General features: G+C 40.8%; 1 protein-coding gene across 4 annotated transcripts in view; it reads left to right on the forward strand.

The window, feature by feature from the left end:
* Nucleotides 1-20937, forward strand: part of JAK1 (Janus kinase 1) — a 124624-nt gene that overhangs the window by 38065 nt on the left and 65622 nt on the right. The window contains exon 2 of one of the 4 annotated variants that reach the window (XM_064589020.1): nt 5148-5242. The exons of the other annotated variants lie outside the window; for them this stretch is intronic. The gene's annotated coding sequence lies outside the window, so the exon portion shown is untranslated. The remainder of the gene's footprint in view (nt 1-5147; nt 5243-20937) is intronic. 4 annotated transcript variants of the gene reach the window in all.

Raw genomic sequence — 20937 nt, forward strand, 5'->3', positions numbered from 1 at the left:
GCTGAATAATGCCGGGTCTCCGTTTCCTCATCAGTGCAATTGGAACTAATATGTAGATTAAAGGAGATAATGTCTGTAGAGTGACTGGCACATCGGGGGGCACTCATTAGGTGGACTTTCCTTGCTGCAGCGGCAGCCGTGGTGGTGGTGGTGGTGTTAGGATTGAGGGTGGAGTGGGGCAGGAAGCAAGGAACTGAAGCTCCAGGGAAGGGACAAGTATGCTGCCTGCTGTGCTGTAGGAGAGTGCTGTGAAGGCTCTGAAGTGGGGTCACTGTAGACCTTGAAAGATGGGCAGGACTCACCTATGCAGAACAGGTAGGGGGGCATCTCCTCCAAGCTACTGGATGAACAGAGATCTAGCATTTGCTCAGAGCTTGGAAAGTCGGCCATGGGGCAACAGCACTGGCCCTCCCGAGGAGAGAGACAGGATCCAGCTATAGGCCGAGTGATGACAGGTCGGAGCCAACACTCAGCAGGGCTTGATGCCATCCTAAGGTTTGGATCTTTATATATATTACGGAATGTGGTCTCCTGGTGCCCAAACCTTGGTTTAAAGATCTAATTTGGGACTCCTCCCAAGTCTCCGATTGGCCTCTGGCTGAGTCAGTGAGAGAGAGAGGGGTTTTTTGATTTGGCTTTTGACATGCTGTCTGGCTGTCCGCTTAGAGGGGCTGCCCACTGCCTGGGTCCACGCAGAGAAGTACCACTCTAGTAGGAAGCTTTATTACCCCCCTCCTTCAGACAGGTCTTATAGGTAGTTGCAGACAGATAACTAGCACAGGTTTTGGAGCTGGATAGCTGGGCTGGAATTTGGGCTTTGATTCTAGCTTTTGATCTTGGACTTTGTGTTTGGGCCTCATTTAGTTTCCTGTGAAGTAGAGATTTATACCAACTCATATTGTTGAATGAGGGTCAAATAAGCATTTAGTACTAGGTACCTGAAGCACATTGTAAGTACTCAGATGACTGTAGTGGAAGTTACTAGATTGCAGGGTGTGGAAGGCTCTAAATACGCACAGGAAGTTTTTTTGAGGCTACTAATTGCCTTCTCCCATATTTCTGAAGTTAGGAAACCTAAACAGTTGGCAGGACTCATTGGAGCCATGTTGAGATGGATTTTAAAGCCATTCCCAGGCTCAGTGGGACATCATGCCCCAATGTGTATTTGCTGTCCTAGTCTTAGGTTGTCATTCTGGGTCAGGAACAATAGCATCCTTTAAAGTGTTTCTGATAGTGAGTGAAATGTCAGCAGTTTTACATTTCCAGTTCAGTAGATGCCATCTTCATATTGACTGAAAATATTGACTCTGCTTTTCTGCTACCTAAGAATGAATTTTAGAAGAAATACCATGCAATTCCTCAGACTGACTGAGCACCTGCTTAGGAGCCAAGTATAGTTCTAAGGTCCGTACAGGAAAGACAGAGATGGTTAAGATGCCACTTGGCTCAGAGCAGCACCCTTCATCACAGCTGGTTCAGTGACTTTCTGTGAGATTTTGTTGGTTGATGGTGGGGTGGGTACCTTTGGCATTTAGAGGGAATGGCCAGGAATAATGATTTTCCTTTTTTTTTTTTTTTTAAAGATTTATTTATTTATTTTGAGAGAGCGAGAATGAGAGAGAGAGAGAGTACATGAGTGGGGGAGGGTCAGAGGGAGAAGCAGGCTCCTCGCTGAGCAGGGAGCCCGATGCGGGACTCGATCCCGGGACTCCGGGATCATGACCTGAGCCGAAGGCAGTCGCTTAACCAACTGAGCCACCCAGGTGCCCCAGTGATTTTCCTTTAATGTGCATAGGGACAGTGCTGTGCAAAGAAGAATTTTTCAATAGCCTACTTGACTTTCAAATGTCTCTCCAGACATTCTTATAGGGGGAGAAACCTGCTTATAATTTTATGAGCCTAGAATCTAATTTTATTTTATATAAAGTAATTTTTGCATTATTTTGATATAACCTGAATTTTCTAGGAATGAAACTGCTTTATAAATTGATACATTGTCCATGAATCATGGAACAGTACATCAAAAACTAATGAAGTACTGTATGGTAACTAACATAACATAATAAAAAAATAAAATAAATAAAATAAATTTGATATATTTTACTATAGAAAGATACTGTTTTATTTTGTTTGGAACTTTACCAAAAGCTCTTCACCATTTTTATAAATCATGTTACCGATGTGGGGGTGCTTGTATTTGTGTCACCAAGAAGAACCTGCTAGTATCGTCTGTATTTGTAGTTACTGCATTCATGGCTATTCTGCTGTTGGTGCGAATATTAGACTACTTGATTATGTCTTCTAATGGACATATGACAGGAATTACATGTTGGAAATACAGATTCTTATAAATTTCTTTAAGTTCTCCTTTATAGTTTGGGTATCATATTGATTCTTTTGAAATTTTGCATGTGAATATATTTACTACATTTCAGGGTAGTAAAGGGAACAGTACAAAATATATGTTTAGAAAAAGGTGAAGGAGGGGCGCCTGGGTGGCTCAGTCGGTTAAGCATCTGCCTTTGGCTCAGGTTATGATCCCAGGGTCCTGGAATCAAGCCCGTCATCAGGCTCCCTGCGCAGTGGGGAGCCTGCTTTTCTCTCTCCCGCGGCCCCTGCTTATGCACTCACTCTCGCTCTCTGTCAAATAAATAAATTAAAAATAAATTAAAAAAAAAAGGTGAAGGAGAATGTCTGGTGCACTGGTTTCCTATCAGTTCATGTCAATTATACCTGATAATGTGCAGAGAAGTCTCTAGGGAGAGTTCAACCTCCAGTTTAAGTCATAGTATGTATAGCCTTGATTCCAAACTCACTTGCATAAAGAGTTGTTTTTAGCTGATGGTTTTGCAGGTCTAGCAAATGGGTGTATCTGAGTGGATGTGAAGTGGTTACAGTGGTTTCGTCCCCAGCACCCTGCACCTGAGAATCTTAGCTGGAGGGATTCTGACTTGTGTTCTATTCACCACAGCCAGCAAATGGGAGGGTCTCCATGTGAGCTGAACCAAAGTGGTTTTAGAGAGGGGTCAGAATGCTCATTTCAAATGTTAACGTTATCTGTTAGTGTTCAAGAGTGATTTTGACATTTTGAAGCTTTCATAATTCTCATTAAATGGCATTGTGTAATCGCTGTGGTCTCAGTGTAGTTTATAATCAGCGAGAATAATGAAAGGGTAACGAGACTGGAAGTTACAAAAACAGAACTCTTTCCCTGAAGGTCTTAAATGGGTAGGTGTCGAGACTAGCCTAGTAGCAATCCTGGAAAAATAATAAAATGTTTAATTAAGTGCTGATTATATTATGTGCCAGTCATTGTAGGCCAGAGTTGATGGAGAAAGGTGGTGGAGGAGGAGGATGCTGGATCAGGGTGGACCCCGAAGGGAGGAGAGTCGAGTATAAAAAAAGCTGTAAGTGTTTTCTACCCTGGATTTCCATGCTGTTATTACCCCAGCAATTACATTGCCTTGTATTCTGAATTTACATATAGGAATTAATGGATATCTTTTATTTAGTACCTAATGTATGATTTCCTTTGTGCTTGGGTTTTGGCAACAGTTAGATGAAAGGGACTTGGTATTACAGATGCAGAAACCTGAGCTCAGAAGCTCAAGTGCCCACCCCATATAACTCATAAGTGGCAGGGCCAGGATTGAAACTCCGGTTTGAGTGATGCCAGGAACCTCTCCTTAAGGTTTTTCCATATCTTTGCTATGGAGATGGTGATCATGATTAGCTTGTTTACTCACCATTTTCTACCCAGATTATAAAGCAGATCTCATTTGGCCCAAGTATGGAGATTTGTTTTAAGTGTCCGACATGTAATCTGTGATTGTATTTAAATTAGGTATGGTTAGAAAGTTCCAGCCCAGTTAGTAATTTAGCAACTTAAAGCATTTGACTAGCATGGTTAACCAAAAACCTAAATCATACTAAATGTTTGAAGTGGCGAAGGGTAAGGGAGATTTTTTTATATTGTTACTAGTCTGCTTTTTAAAAAGTGTTTGTAAACAGAGAAGCCTAGGTGATCAGTATTTATATAGTGATGTTAGATGGGCTTTGGAAATTCCCTCATTGTGACTTCTTAAAAACTTGGCTGAATAAACTGATAGGGGAGTCTAGCCCTTGTAAAATTAAAGGTGAGAATACAGAGTGAATTTCTGTGCCCCCCACTCTCATGAAGTTAGTTGTAGCTGCCAATGAAACTGTCAGTTCAATGAAACAAATCTTGTTTTTAAGTGGGCATGGTCTGGTTAGCTGTTCTCCACTAGGGAGGACATATAATAGTTTTTTTTGTTGTTTTTGTTTTTTTTCTTAAAGACGATCTAATGAGGAACCTAACAACATCTTTGGCTGCTTAAGGAATTTTTGTCACTGAAAGTACTACGGGAAGCCGTGTTTCTTGGGAAGGATTATCATGTGTCTAAATGTCTGTGTGTGAGAGAACATTGAAGGCCCCGTGCTGCTTTGTGGTTTGAGGCTAATTACTTAATTCCTCCTTGCCTCCATTGACTGAAGCCATGCTATAACCAGCAGTTTCTATTCTGAGAGTTCATCTCCAGGATTGTCTTCTCAGTTGGGAATGGAAGAGGGGGCACATCAGGGTCCAGTCCAAACGGGTAGGCTGACTCAGTTCCTATCCTAACTGGGCCCTTTCCCCACCTCTGGGATTTCTTCCCTAGCCTCCCCTTCCCCTGCCCTTCTGAACTTCTCAGACTGTCCTGCCCCACTTTGTGGGGAGGGATAAGAAACAAAGGTGATGGGGATGAACTGGGGTGGACTTAGCCATGGAACTGTCACTAGGCCTGCTTCTCATTTGGGCTCCATCACTTCTTTGCTCTTTTGGGAAGTAGACGAATTCACTCACTGGTGATGTTGGGGGTTGGGACAAGTGAGGGGTAGTAGCTTTTTTATATACGGGCTTTTTCTAGCTGACCCTTTTGTAGAGGTGAGAACTCTAGCAACCCACAGCAAGGGGACTAAAGAAAGGGAGAAGGAAGTTTAAAAATCCTTTTTTTGGTCTACATTGTTTACAAAAGATTGAACTACTCTCATAAGTAAAGTTTACAAAAGATTGAACTATTTCCATAAGTAAAATCACAAGAGTTTCCAACAGGTTTCATTTCAATCCATTGTTTTCTTGTCCCTAGTCACAAAGCAGTTTGGTGAGAAGAGCCCAAGTTTTGGTTTTGGATGACCTGCGTGCAAGTCCCAGCTCCATCACTTGCTAGCTGGATACCCTTGGGCAAGTCACTTAAATTCTCTGGACGCCTCTTTCTTCATCTGTTACAATGGGTGCAGTAACGTCTGCCGTAAGCACTCTAGTGGGTCACTGGGAATCAGCTAAGTTAATAGATGTGGAAGTTCTGTGTAAACTTAAAAGGGCCATATAAGCCTAAAGGATAACTGTTGTTACTGTTTCAAGTATCAAAAGTGGCCATGCATAGAGAAGTGAGGGAAGTCATGCCCAGTTTGGGTATCTCACTGGGGGTCCTGTCTTCCAAAGCCCAGAAATCCTCACTGGAGTTTTTCCCTAATGCAACAATCCTGTGGTAGTTTTTGGAGTATGACCAGAAGTACATGCTATACTTATTAAAGGGTTTTGGCACTCTGTAATGTGGGATTACTGGCACCGGAAGATAAAATGATAAAGGAACATCACAATATATTCAGCTGTGTGAGTCATACACATTTATGAGTTACTTTAAAAAATGGAATCATAATAGAGATGGGCATGGGTTCAACTTACATTATTTTCCTTGGCTTTAGCAGTTTTCAGGTTAATAGTCACTGCATTTAACTGTCTTAAAGCATAGCATTTATAAAAAACTTTTAGAACTTAAACTCTGTGTGAAAGCACCTGAATTTGAAACTCGTGGGATATTAGAGTCAGATTTGCATTGTACATGTCTCCGTGTACTGCTCTGACTCCTAGTGAATCAGAGAACAGAAAGTAGGAATATATGATTCCTACAACCCTATTGGCTTTCAGAGAGCTTCATGGACATGTGTTCTGCCCACTTGTTTTGCAGTGGGGAAAGCTGAGGCCCAGAGGGGTTACCTGACTTAGTCTAAGACCCAGAGGTAGATTATGGCAGAGGCAGGATTAGAACTCACTCAGTGCACCTGACACTGCCAGCCGGGAGATAGACTCCCAGAAAATTTAGTCACTGTGTTGGGTAAGAAGCCCCCTTCACCACTACCCCCAGTTTAATCCATTTAAAACTCATGGTTTGTTTAGTTTAGTCAGAATTGGAAATAATTTTCAAGGATTATCCTTTATATTATACGACCTCTTTATGCTTAAGATTTTTGCTTGCTTCATTTAACCAGGAATGATTACAATGACTTTCCCTTTCCATAAGGGACTACTTTTCAGGTTAGTCATATTTGTCACTTTTCTTAGAACTTTATTCTTCGGATTTCATTTATTATCAACAGACATTTGAGTTCTTACTCTGTGCCAGGCCCTGTGCTAGGTAGATGCTGTGAGTAGGAAGGCATTGAGTCATGGAAGGACCTCATCTAAGAACTTGACTTTCTTCCGAGGATCTAGTGTGCCAAAGAACCCCCATTTGACTCAGGGCCACCATTGTGTTTTATAGTGGAGGATGGAAGGCTGAAAGAAACAATCATTAGCACAAATAATTATTTTTTTAAAAAATAAATTTCTGTTCTCAACCTAGCTAAGGAGACCTACATTGCCAGTAAATAATGACACAAACTGGCAATAAAAGTCAAGAGGATTATTGCATAGTCAGGGCTTCAAAAGGTTGCTGCCATTCAAGATGGTCTTTAAAAAAAGCTCAGGATTTGGATAACTGTAGAGGATAAGATAGGTAATTGATAATTAACGAGTACCTAATAAAGATCTCTCATTGTATTAGGAGCTTTAAATATATAGGCTCATTTAATCCTTTGGGGAGGGATTTTTTTTTTTTTTAAAGATTTTATTTGTCAGAGAGAGAGAGCCCAAGCAGGGGAAGCAGCAAAGGGAGAGGGAGAAGCAGGCTCCCCGCTGAGCAAGGAGCCCGATGTGGGGCTCGATCCCAGGACCCTGGGATCATGACCTGAGCTGAAGGCAGACACTTAACCGACTGAGCCACTCAGGCGTACGGGGGCGGGAATTTTTTAAATTGAAAAATGTATTAAACATATGGAAGAGTATGTGAAACGTATGTGTAGTCAGAAAAATACCAATGTATTCACCATTCAGTTAAGAAGTAGAACGTTATCAGTATTTTTGAATTCTCCAAGTACCCCTCCTCATTGCAGTCCTCTCTGAGGTATCAACCAGCCCAATCTCTGTGTTAATCAGTCCCTTTCTTCCAGTGTAGATGTCCCTAAAGCAAGCACAAATCCAGGTGTATAAGGAAAGGACAGTGTCTCCATCATTCTCAAGAGGAGAGCTTAATGGTCCTAGTTTGAATTCTTAATCCCCTGGATTGGAACAAAAGCTCTGTGTCAAGTGTGGATTTGGAGTTGAGAGATTGCAGGGACTTTTGGAAAAGTCGCTGGGGAAGGTTGTGAGAACATTTGTGGGACATGGGATGTCGGGAGGACTGCAATGGGTCCAGCTGTTGGGAGCCTGAAAGTAGTACCATAGTCACAGGGAGTGGGCTGCTCCATATTTTATTTTCACTTCTAAGATCACCCTGGCTTACGCCTAGCTCTCAGGGGTAGGCCACAGCAGGAGACTTCTCTGTGGTGAAATGGTCTACTGATTCAGAGATGAGGGAAGAACAGGAACTTTATCAGGGCATGATTAAGAGAAGCCAAATTTAATTAGGAATCTGGCATTCTGTCCCTTGATGTGGTCTGTGAGGATCTTGATGATGACAGCCCTAAACATATCCATCTCTTGCATCTAACTACCCAGGTGTGGACGGATCGTCCTCAAAGACTGGCTGCAACTCTCATCTTGAGATCTCTGTTTTGTCCTTCTAGGAATTCCCTTTGCGTCCTCTGTGTTTAATCTTTATTTCTTATTATGGAGCTTCTCCTCTGTTCATTCTTTGAAGGTGCATAGCAGGTAAAATTTTCAAGATCTTGAATACCTAAGTATGCCTTTATTTCTCCTTTAGACTTTATTGATAATTTGGCGGGTTATAGATTTTTAGGTTGGTATTGTTTCCCTTCAGAATTTTGAAGGCATTTTTCAGTTGTCTCCTTGCTTCATGCAGCTGTTATAAAGCTACCCAATTATTAAAAAAAAAAGATCAATTTTTGATCTTTTGAATTTGGCTTGTTATATTCTCTTTTGGATGCATATAGACCCTTCTGTTTTTCTAGTGTTCCCAGTAATACAGTGGGTCTTCTTATCCGTTGTATTTTGGGGCCTTTTCAGTAGGACAGCTGGTAGCCTTCAGTCCTGGAAAATCTTTCTTAAATGATCTTGCTGATGGTTTTCTTCCTCCATTCTCTGTCTTTCCCTTAGGAACTCCTTTATTTTCTGATTCGTTGTCCTAATTTTCTTATGTTTTCTCTCTCATTTTCAAACTATTTGTTAAGCAGTTTCCCAGATTTTATCCTCAAACCCTTCTATTGAGATTAAAAAAAATAAAAGTATGGTCTACCCACAGTAAAGTGCACAATTCTAAATGTTTATTTCACTTAGTTTTGACAATTGTATACACTTATGTAACCACCACCCAAAACAAAGTTTAGAACATTTCCATCAACCTAGAAAGTTCCAGATGGCCCTTTTCCAGTCCTGTTTTTGATTTCTGCGGTGATCTCATCCTTTTTTTTTTTTTTTTAAGTTCAGCGTGGGGCTTGAACTCACGACACTGAGATCAAGACCTGGGCTGAGATCAAGAGTCAGATGCTTAACTGACTGAGCCACCCAGGCACCCCAATTCTGCAGTCATCTTTTTAATAAAGAGCTCTTTTTTCTTTGAAATGTTACTTTAAAAAGAATCTTATTCATGTCTTGTAGATTAAAATATGTTTCTTTATCAATCTGAGGACATTAATTACTTTTTAAGGTTTTCTCCTCTCTGTAAATAATCTTTGTTCATTCTGCGTTGCTTTTGTTCCTGTCTACGCTAGAGGCTTTCCTCAGACATTGGTTTATCTTGGCTGGCTGTTTATGATTAAACATGAGGAGAAGGCTGAGAATGTGTGTGGGACCTGTGCACTTTGAACTTCACTAAAGAGTGACTTGAATGGGCCATTAATTGGGGAGCCCCCAGTGTTGGTATCTTTAGGTGTATTCTCTTGGGATGGTAACATTCTTCAGAAAACCATATTTCACTCTTGCCTGGAAGGTCAGAGAGTGGCTGCCAGCATTTCTGGAGCCATGTGGGGAAGAGGGTGGAAGTTGCAGCATCCAAGCCCTAAGCATTCGGTGTGTGTGCAGACACAGTGCCTCTGTGCTGAAGGTCCCCTGGGCTTTGCCTGGCCTCTCTAGTCCCAGGATCCTCTGTCTTATCCTGTCCAGAAAATAAACCTCTTGACCTGCACAGCCCTAAAATGCAATAGCCACTAACCACATGTCGCCATTTAAATTTAAATTAATAAACATTATATAGAATTAAGAAGTCCGTTCCTCATTTGCCCTGGTCGCATTTGAAGCTCTCAATAGCCTCATGTGAATAGGGGCTACCATACTGGGCAGAGCAGAGAGAGAACATTTCCATTTTTGCAGAGAATTTTATTGGACAGTGCTAGTCTAGACTTCTGCTGGGTGGAGTAGGCAAGAGAATTGTTTCTCAGACATCTCTCCCCAGCTTTCCTCTTCTACCCCACGTGCTGCTGCTTCCAATTCCTGTGACTTTTGAGGCTTCTGTGATACACATTTATTTGGTTCTCGGCTTTTCCACTCTCTGCATGGGATTCAATTCTCATGGGCTATCGAAGTTATGTTGCTATACATGTATCTAATTACCAGCTTCTAAAAGTCATTTGCACATTTCTCCTCTCCTCTTCCCCTCCCATATTTGTGGTTTTGGTCTTAAAGCAAAAAAAGGCTTTCCTATACCTGCTGTTTTACACACACACACACACACACACACACACACACATTTTAGTTGGGTTTCAAGAGGGGGTGGAATTGGACCCTTGTGTTCAGTCAGCCGTTTTCACGAGGAATCGTAATTCATTCACTCTTCACAAACCTATACGGTATAGGCGTAGTTATTCTCATTTTACGTGAAGAGAGGCAGGTAATATAATTGGCTCAAGGTCACATAGCCAATTAGTGGGTTTTGAACTCGGGTCAGGTTTAGAAATCGGGTATCTCTTTCATGGAATAGTATTATGCGTCATCTTGTACTCAGGAAAGACTCCTTCCCCCCTCCCAACATACCCCAAGTCGCAATACTTTATAGTTGTGTTCTAAATATATTATTCCAGATATTCTCCATTATCCTTAAACCTATTTAAGAAAAGAGGTCAATCCTGAGTAATGCCGTCTTAGAAAGGTTTTCTCTCCCCAGCTCTTCATTTCTACTTTGTTCTAAGACTTCATGACTTCGAAACTTTGTGTTGGCATTCTCTTCAGCCGTTCTTGAAGTGTTTAGAGTCAAAAAACATTCTGTTGTTTAACTTAAGCCTTTTATTCAAACTATCTGTGGTCAGTCTCATATATCATTGTCCCTATATTTGTCTTCGGTTGGACCCCACTTTCCATAAGGCAGTGAGTAATTCTGTTTATCTCTGAATCCCTTATCTGAGGTACAGGATTCATAAATGTTTGTTGCTCTTTGGCTCAACATCATTTCTTATTTGGGCCATTGCATTGCCTCCCAACTGCAGGTCTTTCTGCCCTCTAACTCCCTTTTGCCCAAGATGACCTATACAGATTGGTCCTTCTCAAATGCAGTAGTCATTGGCTTCCTCTAACCTTCACTGTAAACTCCTTTCTCCTCAGCGTGGCATTGAGGGTCGACCTTTCCCACCACTTTAGCCCCACGCTGGCCCCACTGCCACACAAGTACTATACCACCCTGCCTTTCATGGAAGGGTCTCTGCATGCTTTTAAATCTGTGCCCTTTACACATGCTTTTAGTTCTGCATGAGATGTGCTGTCTCTCTTTCCACCCGTTTCTTCTCCTGTTTCGTATCTACTATTTTCCTGCAAATCTCCACTCCAGGATACTCTCCCCTGTGAAACCATGCCTGATCCACCCTTAAATAGAGTAGGAGCAGTCTGCTTTTTGCTCCCACAGCACCACATTTCAGTATACTTCATCCACCCATCCATGTATCCATCCATGCATCCATCCATGCATCCATCCATCCAGATGGGATCCTGTCATACATACTGTTCTGCAGCTGGCTTTTCATGTTGTAACTGTTTTTTTTTTTTTTTTTTTAAAGATTTTATTTATTTATTTGACAGAGAGAGAATGAGAGACAGAGAGCACAAGAGGGAGGAGGGTCAGAGGGAGAGGCAGACTCCCTGCCGAGCAGGGAGCCCGATGCGGGACTCGATCCCGGGACTCCAGGATCATGACCTAAGCCGAAGGCAGTCGCTTAACCAACTGAGCCACCCAGGCGCCCTGTTGTAACTGTTGAATGACCAGTCAGTTCTCCCTTCTGGTTTGGAGGGATTTGGTTTTCATATACCAGCTTTTAGCGTAGAAGCTGGCACATAGTAGGCACATGGATTATTATTTATTGAACCAAACTGAGCCCTAGTATTCAGTGAGCTTATGGCAACTGATTTCTTCTTTTTTTTTTTTGCAACTGATTTCTTCTTTGTTGTCTTTGAATTCTGCCATCAATGTGGTGACCATAAATTCCACTTATGTCTTATGAATAGCACCCCACTTTCACTCTTAAAAGTCTTTCAGTTTGGACACTAAACTGTATGGCCACCCACCAGTCATACACATCCAGGTGGAAACCCATTTTTTCTTTATTTTTCTTTAGTGGAGCAACTTAAAGAGAAAGAAATAGTTGGGATTGAGATTGCATTTGGAATATTGAATTCTGTTTCTCTCCAACCAGCTAGAGAGGAAAGCCCCAAATTACACAATGGAAGAATCACCTTTGATGTACCTTCAAAGTCTAAATGTTTCATTTTCCAGGAGGACTGCTGATTCCTTCCAGAAGTACTTTTATAAAGAGCAGTTTTTATTTCAGAAATGGATCTTTGCTTCCCTTTCCTGATGCTAATGTTTAGATTTCGGTTGGTCTGCTAGAAAATCCAAGAGCTTTTTGGATTCTTTTCCCATTGAGGCCCCAGTGAGGTCCTGGATTGTGATGTACACCTGAATGGAAGCTAGCTGTCCTGAAGGCAAAGGGGGCTCAGTAGCTTTAGGTTAGTTGGTGGGTGTATTGAGAAGAGCTTGGGATTTAGATTCGAGTCCTTGCTCTGCCACTTCCTAGCAGTATCACCTTGGGAAAGCTATTTTAACCTCTTCAGTAATGTGATGTGGGGATGGGAATAATCCCATTTTAAAGGGTTTATGTGGAGATTGAGATCATGCAGAGCAATTAGCACAACTAGTGGCATAATAGGTGCTTCGCAAATGTCAGTTTTTATTGTTATTATGATTATGACAGTTATCTTTCCATAGGCTAATTCGGAAGATGTTCATAAGGGTGTTGGGGGAAGAGTGAACAGGATTGGCCTTACAGCTTCCTGCCTGCGCTGTGCAGGTCCTTAGCTGCTTGTCAGTACTGCATTGCAGAGTGGAAGAAAGAAAATCAATAGAAAGAAATCATGTGGGTTGCCAAAGAGAGAAGAACGACAGATGTGTGGTTGCGGGTGGGTGGAGTATTCCCCGCCTTGGAAGTCTACCTTGGAAGTCTTGGGTTGGATTGGGATTAGAAGGGCTGGATCTCAGAATCACCTGAAGGGTTTAAAATTTTTTCTTCTCTGGATTCCTGATCGAGTAGGTCCAGGGTATAGTATGGAAGAGTATATTTTTAAAAAGCTGCCGGGTGATTCTGATGTACAGCCGGGTTTGAGAATAACTAGATTAGGTGACTGTTTATTACCCAATAATTTCATAAAACATTTTTTAATCATTTGCTGCTTAATGTAGGGCAGGTGATGGCACAGTAATACTCATTTTAGGGTCAGAGAACAGAGACAGATTATTGTTAATGTAGTAAAATGGAGAGCCTGAATTAACTGAGTTAACGGAATTAAATTTTATGACACTTTTGAATTTAAGGTTGTCATGCATCTGTGTTGTTTTCATCCAGGATCTTTGCCTATATTTAGATTACTTGAAATGAAGTAACAAGGAAATTGTGATATCAGGAACAGTTAAAAAAAAAAAATCCTCTTAGAAGTACAAAATACTCAAAACATAAACCCAGGTATGTTTGCATTTCAAGCATAAAGGAAGGTGTTTTTTTGCCTGTATTTGAAAATGTCTTCAATTTTTATCACTGATACTGGAACAGAGAAAGAACTTAGATAGGTCCACATCACTGATAACTGGCTGTTCCAGGTCATTAGATTATTTAGTGGAAAGGTATTTAGTTAAGGGTCAGTAAACCCTGGTGGAGTCTCTGCTCTGATATTTCTCTTTATAAACTTGAATTAGTTACTTATCTAATCTCTTGGGCATGTGCTTTCTTTTCTGTAAAAGGGGGTATTATTGGCCTTCTCTATCCTATATGTATCATTGGGGGGTATAATGAGGAAATTTATTCAATTTATTCAATAGGAATGTAAAGCCCTGATGAGCTCACAGAGTGACCATACGTTCCTATTTAGCTGAGATGTCCCTGGTTTATGCCTGTTGTCAGGTGTGATGATTAATGGCACCGTCTTTAACTCTCAGGTGTCCCAGTTTGGATGATAAATTATTTGGTCACCCTGTCCTCATAACACCCAACCATTGTTGACTCTTAGTCTGCACAGTGGGAGGGTTTTTGGCCTTGCTGCTGTAGCCCCCCAATCCCTCACCAGATAATCTAGCATTTCTCCTGGTAATTTTCTTCACTTTTAGGTCAATCTCATCTCTCTGACTAGATTGATCAGTGGATAAAAATGGTTTCTTTGTTTCTCCACTCTTGAATTATTTTCTAGATTTGTCATGTTTTAGCATTTTAGACACTTTAATTGCCCACTTCTAATGTGTCCTAAGGAAGTAATATCTAAGTGTAAGGAGAAGATAGAGGAATCATCGAGGGGGAAATGGCTTTGTGGAAAAAAAAAAACAAAGAGAAATACAGTTTTTAGGCTAGTGTCCTGATTTGATTTTTTGGAATATAAATGCCCTATGTTGGTATTCCCAAGTGCAGCACAAATCTCTAAATAATTGGGAGAACTACAGAAGCTTCTGGAGACCAAATTTCAAATGCTCCCTCCCTCCTCAGGAGAATTTTGTTTTAGAACTAAGACCAGAAAAAATTTCCATTTCCCAAGTAACTGGTGCCTTTTCTTTGCCCCTTTTGACAATGAAAATAATGTATTTCGTTGTTTCCCTTTTCTTTTTGACCCCTAGGAAACTAGGAGCCAAATCCATGTCTCATCTGTTTAGAAAGCTGCAGTTTGCAAATAACTTTCTCTTCATCTTGACTTTTTATTCTGTATTATAATATTATAACATTATTTCAAATAATATAGTATTTCCTTGGACCTGGGTTTTTATTTTTATTTATTTTTAAAGATTTTATTTATTTTAGAGAGAGAGACAGCACAAGCAGGGAGAGAGGCAAAGGGGGGAGGGAAAGGGAGAGGGAGAGAATTTCAAGCAGACTCTTTGCTGAGTGCAGAGACTGATGTGGGGCTCGATCCCACAGCCCCAAGATCATGATTCTGAGCCAAACCAAGAGTCAGACAGTTAACTGACTGAGCCACCCAGGTGCCCTTAGTTTTATTATTGATATATTTTTGTCTTATTAAATACTTATAAGCTGCCTTGGAATCTTGTGGGTTAAGTCAGAGGTTAAGTAACAAATGTAAAGACAGCATATCGTTTCAACATTATTTTCATGGAACTGTTTGGAGTTGAGAAGGCCAAAGCTTTTGTGGCAAAGAGACCTGTATTACCTCTGAATAATAACGAGTATACATTGATGCACCATCCTACTGAAGAAGCCATCTCCCTCCCACAAGAATAAGGGCTATAAAATACATCACCTTTTATATGTTAGCTCTTGGACAAAGAATCAAAACTGGTATAGTACAGCATTAACTGAGGATAGATAAAGACTGAATCTTCAAAATACAACTGGATGAGGATATGCTTTTCATGATAGTGTCTCTCCTCATCTCTCCATCTATATCTTTTAGTTTCTCTTTCAGTTTTCTCAACTTCATTGTTCCTATCCACTGTTCTTTCCTGGTCTTCTCCCTCCCTTTCAATCCTAAAACCTTTAGGTTTTTTCTATTTGATCACCAGCCACTTTCCCTTCTGCATCGTCTTCTCCCCTCTTCCTCTGTGAAGCACTGTACCCCCATCTGCCTTCAACACTTTTGCCTCTGGGACCCTCTCTTCCTCATCACCTCAGACCAAGGCAGTATGCGTGTGCCATCTTGCTTATCAGGCAGCCCCCGTGAGAAGTAACCCCCTGCTAACCAGCTACCCTCAAACTAGGAAAAGAAATACGCCATCAAATACCAAGATGTAACTTGGAGAAAAACAAAACATTAAATTTGATTGGAATACCTTACACTGCACTTCAGTAGTTTAATAATAGGAAGGAGAAAGAAAAACATGGCAGTAGCTAGCATAATGCTAGACAGCAGTAAAGCTCAGTTCTTGTGTCCTTTGTTCATTTATTCATTGGTTCATTCATTCATTTGTTCACTCAGCAACCACTTGTTCTGTGTCTCTTATGTCACCAGTCATGTTTCAGTGGTCTGGGCTTTTGATGAATAGAGTTTGGTGAAACCTGTGACCTCATCAGGGAATTTAATACTAATACTTGCTTGATTTTCGATCTGGAGAATTACACAATTTCACTCTACATAGAGGTTTGCCTTAGTCCACTGGACTGCTGTGACAAAATACCAGAGACTTAAGGAGTTTATAAACAACAGACATGTATTTCTCATAGTTCTGCAGATTGGAAGTCCGAGATCAGAGCGCCAGCACAGTCAGGTGGGGAGCCTCTTCAGGGTCGCATGTTTCTCATTGTATCCTCACATTGCAGAAAGGGCTAGGGAGCTCTGGGGTATCTCTTTCATGAAAGCAGTAATACTAATCATAAGGGCTCCATCCTCATGGCCTGAACACCCCCCCAAAGGCCCCACCTCCTGACACCATCACATTAGGTGTTAGAATTCCACTGTGACTTTTGGGGGGACACAGACATTCGGACCTAACAAGGTAATATTTACACTGAATTTTTACTTTATTTAAACAAGGTGTGTATGTATGCCATGAACATACAGTATATTGTATTCTGAAGACTGTTGGCATATACTTCCATTTTAGCAAGCTTGGAATGAAGTGCAGCAATTTGAATGTCTGATTAAGATTATTTAAATGGAATTTTGCTAGTAAAAGGAGTAAAAACATTAATACTGGGAAAGATAGGAGCCTTAGCTACCTGCTTCTACTCTGAGGTCTTTGGGACCTTTTCCCTACTGCACTAATTTAAGCAAACATAATTAATATTTTCTTCTTCACCTGCATAGTAAAACTTCTAATTGGACCAAGTGGGAGGAATACTTGCCTGGATATGTTGAAAGCTTGAATAGGGGAATATATACAAAGGAATATAGAGGACATGCAAATGGTAGCTCAGTAGAAAGACCCTTATCATGTTAAAATTAATAAGGATACAGCCCAATATGCATGTCTTTTTGAGAGGATCACCACCATGAAAGTAAGGACCAAAAAAATTAGCCTTAATAAGGCTAAACTAGGCTTAATAATAGAAGTTCTGTATTTAAGGATTTGATAAAAAATTATTTGTGATTACAGTGAAGAATGTTTTAACCTGAGCCATGCCGACTTGACCTCACTTTACATTACCAATACTATTTAGAGATAAATGGACATTTTTAAAGAAATCTTTTGTCAAAGAGGTCAGTAGTCTCCTTTACTTCATCATTATTCTTTTTCTTTAGTTTCATTTTGGACAGATGGTGCAGTGCTAGATACCTTTGAACATGTCTCAAGACCCAAACTGGGAAAATCTCATTTAGATGGATTTAGGCTGATGGGAATAGCAGAGTAAGGATCATAATTACATTTCAGTCAGCGGATACACTTTGGTATGAGCTGAGGCTTCCTAGCTTTTTTGTAGTCTTTACTGTCTGGTAGTAAAGGAATGTGTGCATTTCACTAGCATGTTTTTTTGCATTTGGAGGTAACTCCTGTGTCTTCTCAGGGGCTCAATTTCATAAAATTAGGGGAATCCTGGCATGTTAGGGCTGTGAGCACACTCCTAACATATTTGTATGCTTTTTTTTTTTTTTTAAAGATTTTATTTATTTATTTGACAGAGAAGCGAGAGAGGAAACACAAGCGGGGGAGTGGGAGAGGGAGAAGCAGGCTTCTCACTGAGCAGGGAGCCTGATGTGGGGCTCAGTGTGGGGCTTGATCCCAGGACCCTGGGATCATGACCTGAGCCGAAGGCAGACGCCTAACGACTGAGCCACCCAGGTGCCCCTCTTATTTGTATACTTTTGTTGCACCTGAAGAACCTGAGGCTCAGAGAGGTAAAGAGATTTATTGTAGCAGAACCTGTAATGGGGCTGGCACTCTTTATAAATTCTCCTTTGCTGCAGGTCTGACGAAGGCCCAGGGAGGTTTATTATGCTAGAAAAGTGTTATTCTTTTCCTTCAGAGCCCAACCTTTTCAATTTCTAATAGCTATTCTTTAAGGACATCAGGAGGAATATGTAAGTGCATTTAGAGATATATGTATTTTCATAGAAGAACCCCCACGCCCAACCTCTGTCCTGATATTTTCAGTTCAGAATTGGGGTTAGGCTAGCAGCCTCTGAACTGGTTCCATCCCCCATCATCACTTTTACTCTCTAAAACTGTTTACACTGCTTTACCACAGAGACTCAATTTTAAAGGTATAACTGGAAAGTTTACTGTACTTTGGATCTCCAGACGTGCCTCTCCTTTGTATGCATTTCCCACTGCTTAGAGTAGAGGTTTGTTGGAAAAGCAGTTTTGAGTATGTGCATTTGAGAAAGGTGAAAGGGAAAAGGAAAACACATACAAGGATGAAAGATATCCTACGTATGTGGAGCCCTGACTTTTGTCATTAACTTACTCTGTGAGTCATGTCACCTCTCTGAGCCAATATTCATTTACTCTTTAACTCTGAAGCATGTATTGTGTGTCAAAACATGGCAGGTACAATATAGAAAAAAACTGACACAGCCTCTGCCTTCTTGATTGTTTATGTTAAGGAGGTGGTCACTGAGTAGTAAAGGTGGTGAGAAGTTGTTGGATGTGTGAATTACTTTGAAGCTAATATAGAGTTGGTAATGGTTTGGATGTGGGATGTGAGAGAAAGAGATATGTCAAGGCTGGCGTCTGGGTTTTTTGCTTGAACGACATGTTGAGTAGTGGTGGCATTTACTGAGATGTTGAACACTGAGGAGGAGAAGGGGAGTGGTTTGTGGTGTTGCAGGAATCAAGTGTCACTTTTTATATGGGCTATAAATGCTTATTAAACTCCTAAGTAGAGAGGTTGAAGAAGTAATTGAGTATTTGAGATGGAAGTCTGAGAGGTAAGTTTGGATATGGTCAGCATGTAAATCATGCAGCTGGGGGTGATTGCTGTGTTTGTGAATGTGGTTAGAGAAAAGGTGTGAAGATCAAGGTCTGAGACCTGGGGCCCACCCACAGTTTGGAGACAGGGAAATGGAGGAGGCGCCAACCTCCAAAAATGAGGGTGCTAGAATCTGACCTCTCCTCTCTCTCTCTCTCAAAATTGTTATAGAGATTGTGTAAGATACTATACATGAACACACACTGAAAACTATTTACTGCTTAATTGCATGAATAAACATAGGAGTAGGGGAAGTTACGTAGGGAAATAATTTTCCTACTTGACTTTTCTGCTGAAAATCTATTTGTTATCGGATTGGGCGAGGTGTGTGTGATTTTGGTATATAGCAGAGGATCCCAGTGTGTAGGTTATGTAACTGTGAGGGAAGAGGGGGGTGGGCATGGGGAGGATGTTTGGAAAAGTTTACAAGAGGTCTGTAACATGATGTAGGCTTTAAATATGGTTATTTCTGTTTTTATCAGTTCAAAAAAATAAATTCACAGCCAAGGGATCATGAACTATTACCCTTAACGGGGTTATAATAGTAAAAAATATTTAACACTGATATCGACAGATGTAGAGGTATACTCGTGCACAAAAATCATGTGTGTGTACTCAATATGAATTGGATGCAGCTGGAGTTGTCTGTTTTTGTGAACAGATATCTGCTTGAGTTCTCAAATCTTAGTAGGTTGTTTGAGCTTGGCATCATCTCCCTCTCTGCCCGCCCCCTTCTTTATCATCTTCCCTTCAGTGGGAATGAGGCAGGGTTTCCTGAAAAGTGGGCTCTCTTCTGGGAAGACTCTGTGGCATGTTGCCAGTGTGTCTTATAACTTATACAGTCACATGGTGAAAGAGAAGACTTGCAAAAAGATGGGAGATAAAAACAGGAAAATCAAGTGGGTCAGAGGAGAAAGAAGCAAGGCCGAGGCAAATAAAGGCAGAGGTTCGTTTGGGACGGAGTTGGGGATGGGCACCTCCAGCATTCACTCAGTGACTTTTTTTTTTTTTTCCCCTTTCTCCTTGGGTTATTTTCTTTGTGCCCACTTGCTATAATCAGAATCACAAGGACCTTCCCCAGGTATTTGGGTTATTGAGTAATAGGGAAATGTAACTTTTCCCCAGGTATTACCTTCCAGAATGCCTGCTGGAGATGACATTGCAAAAATGCCCCAGTCCCCCTAACTTTTATGAGTACCTTTTTTTTTTTTTTAAGATTTTATTTATTTATTTATTTATTTATTTGAGAGAGAGAAACAGCATGAGAAGGGATAGAGTCAGAGGGAGAAGCAGGCTCCCCGCTGAGCCAGGAGCCCAATGTGGGACTCGATCCCAGGACTCCGGGATCATGACCTGAGCCGAAGGCAGTCACTTAACCAACTGAGCCACCCAGGCGCCCTATGAGTACCTTTTTTGTCTGACCTAATTAAATTGAAATCTTAGATTTTATTCCTATGCTTGTGTCTATCCAGTTTTAGACATGAGAGAGGACATGTGTGAAGAGAGAGGGATAGAGAATATGAATATAAGGGGTTGATGGATGGATGAATGAATGAGTGCCTTTTCTGAAGAATCTGGTATATTAAATTATCTGCCTAGGAAAGAAGGATGGATTTCTGAGATGGATACTCTAGAATTTGGTAAGAATTTGGTAAGTGAAAGAGAGCATGGAGATCATCTGATTCAGATTTTTCCAAATGTATATTCCATTAAAAAAGAAGTCCCTAGGTCAAATAATTTTGCAAAAGTTGGAGACTCATTACACTTATTAACATATTACAGGCCAAGCCTTCTTGCTGTTAAAGATCCTGTTTAACTTTGCTTAGCTGGTGTTTCCCCAGTTATTTCACTATGGGCCTCCACTTCTCCCTGCTTTCTGAGCACTATATATATAAAACAATTACTATCATTGCACAGAAATACAAGGTTTCAGAAAACAGTTTGGGTAGATGATTTAATGTAATCCTTACATTTATTTTGAGCTTGCTGCTTAACTTCTCTTGGTCTTTGTCCACATTTATAATATGAGTAAGAGTAGGTTGAATGAATAACTGATAGCATTCCTGGCTGTGACACTTTCTGGTTCAGGTAGATTCATTAACGAAACCAGCATTTAAAAAAATTACATCTGTTTCTGTATTAAAGAAATTTGTCTTTCTTGTTCTTCACTGTATACATAGCATCTAGTACAGTGCCTGACACATAGTAGCATCTCAGCATATATTATTTGTGTCAGCACACTCTGCCAGTTATGCCTTGATGCTTTTGAGAAGAGATCCTATT

The sequence above is a fragment of the Mirounga angustirostris genome, unplaced genomic scaffold, assembly GCF_029215605.1.
Source record: "Mirounga angustirostris isolate CCGP_5_RB_7025 unplaced genomic scaffold, mMirAng1.0.hap1 SCAF_4, whole genome shotgun sequence".
NCBI classification, from domain to species: Eukaryota; Metazoa; Chordata; class Mammalia; order Carnivora; family Phocidae; genus Mirounga; species Mirounga angustirostris.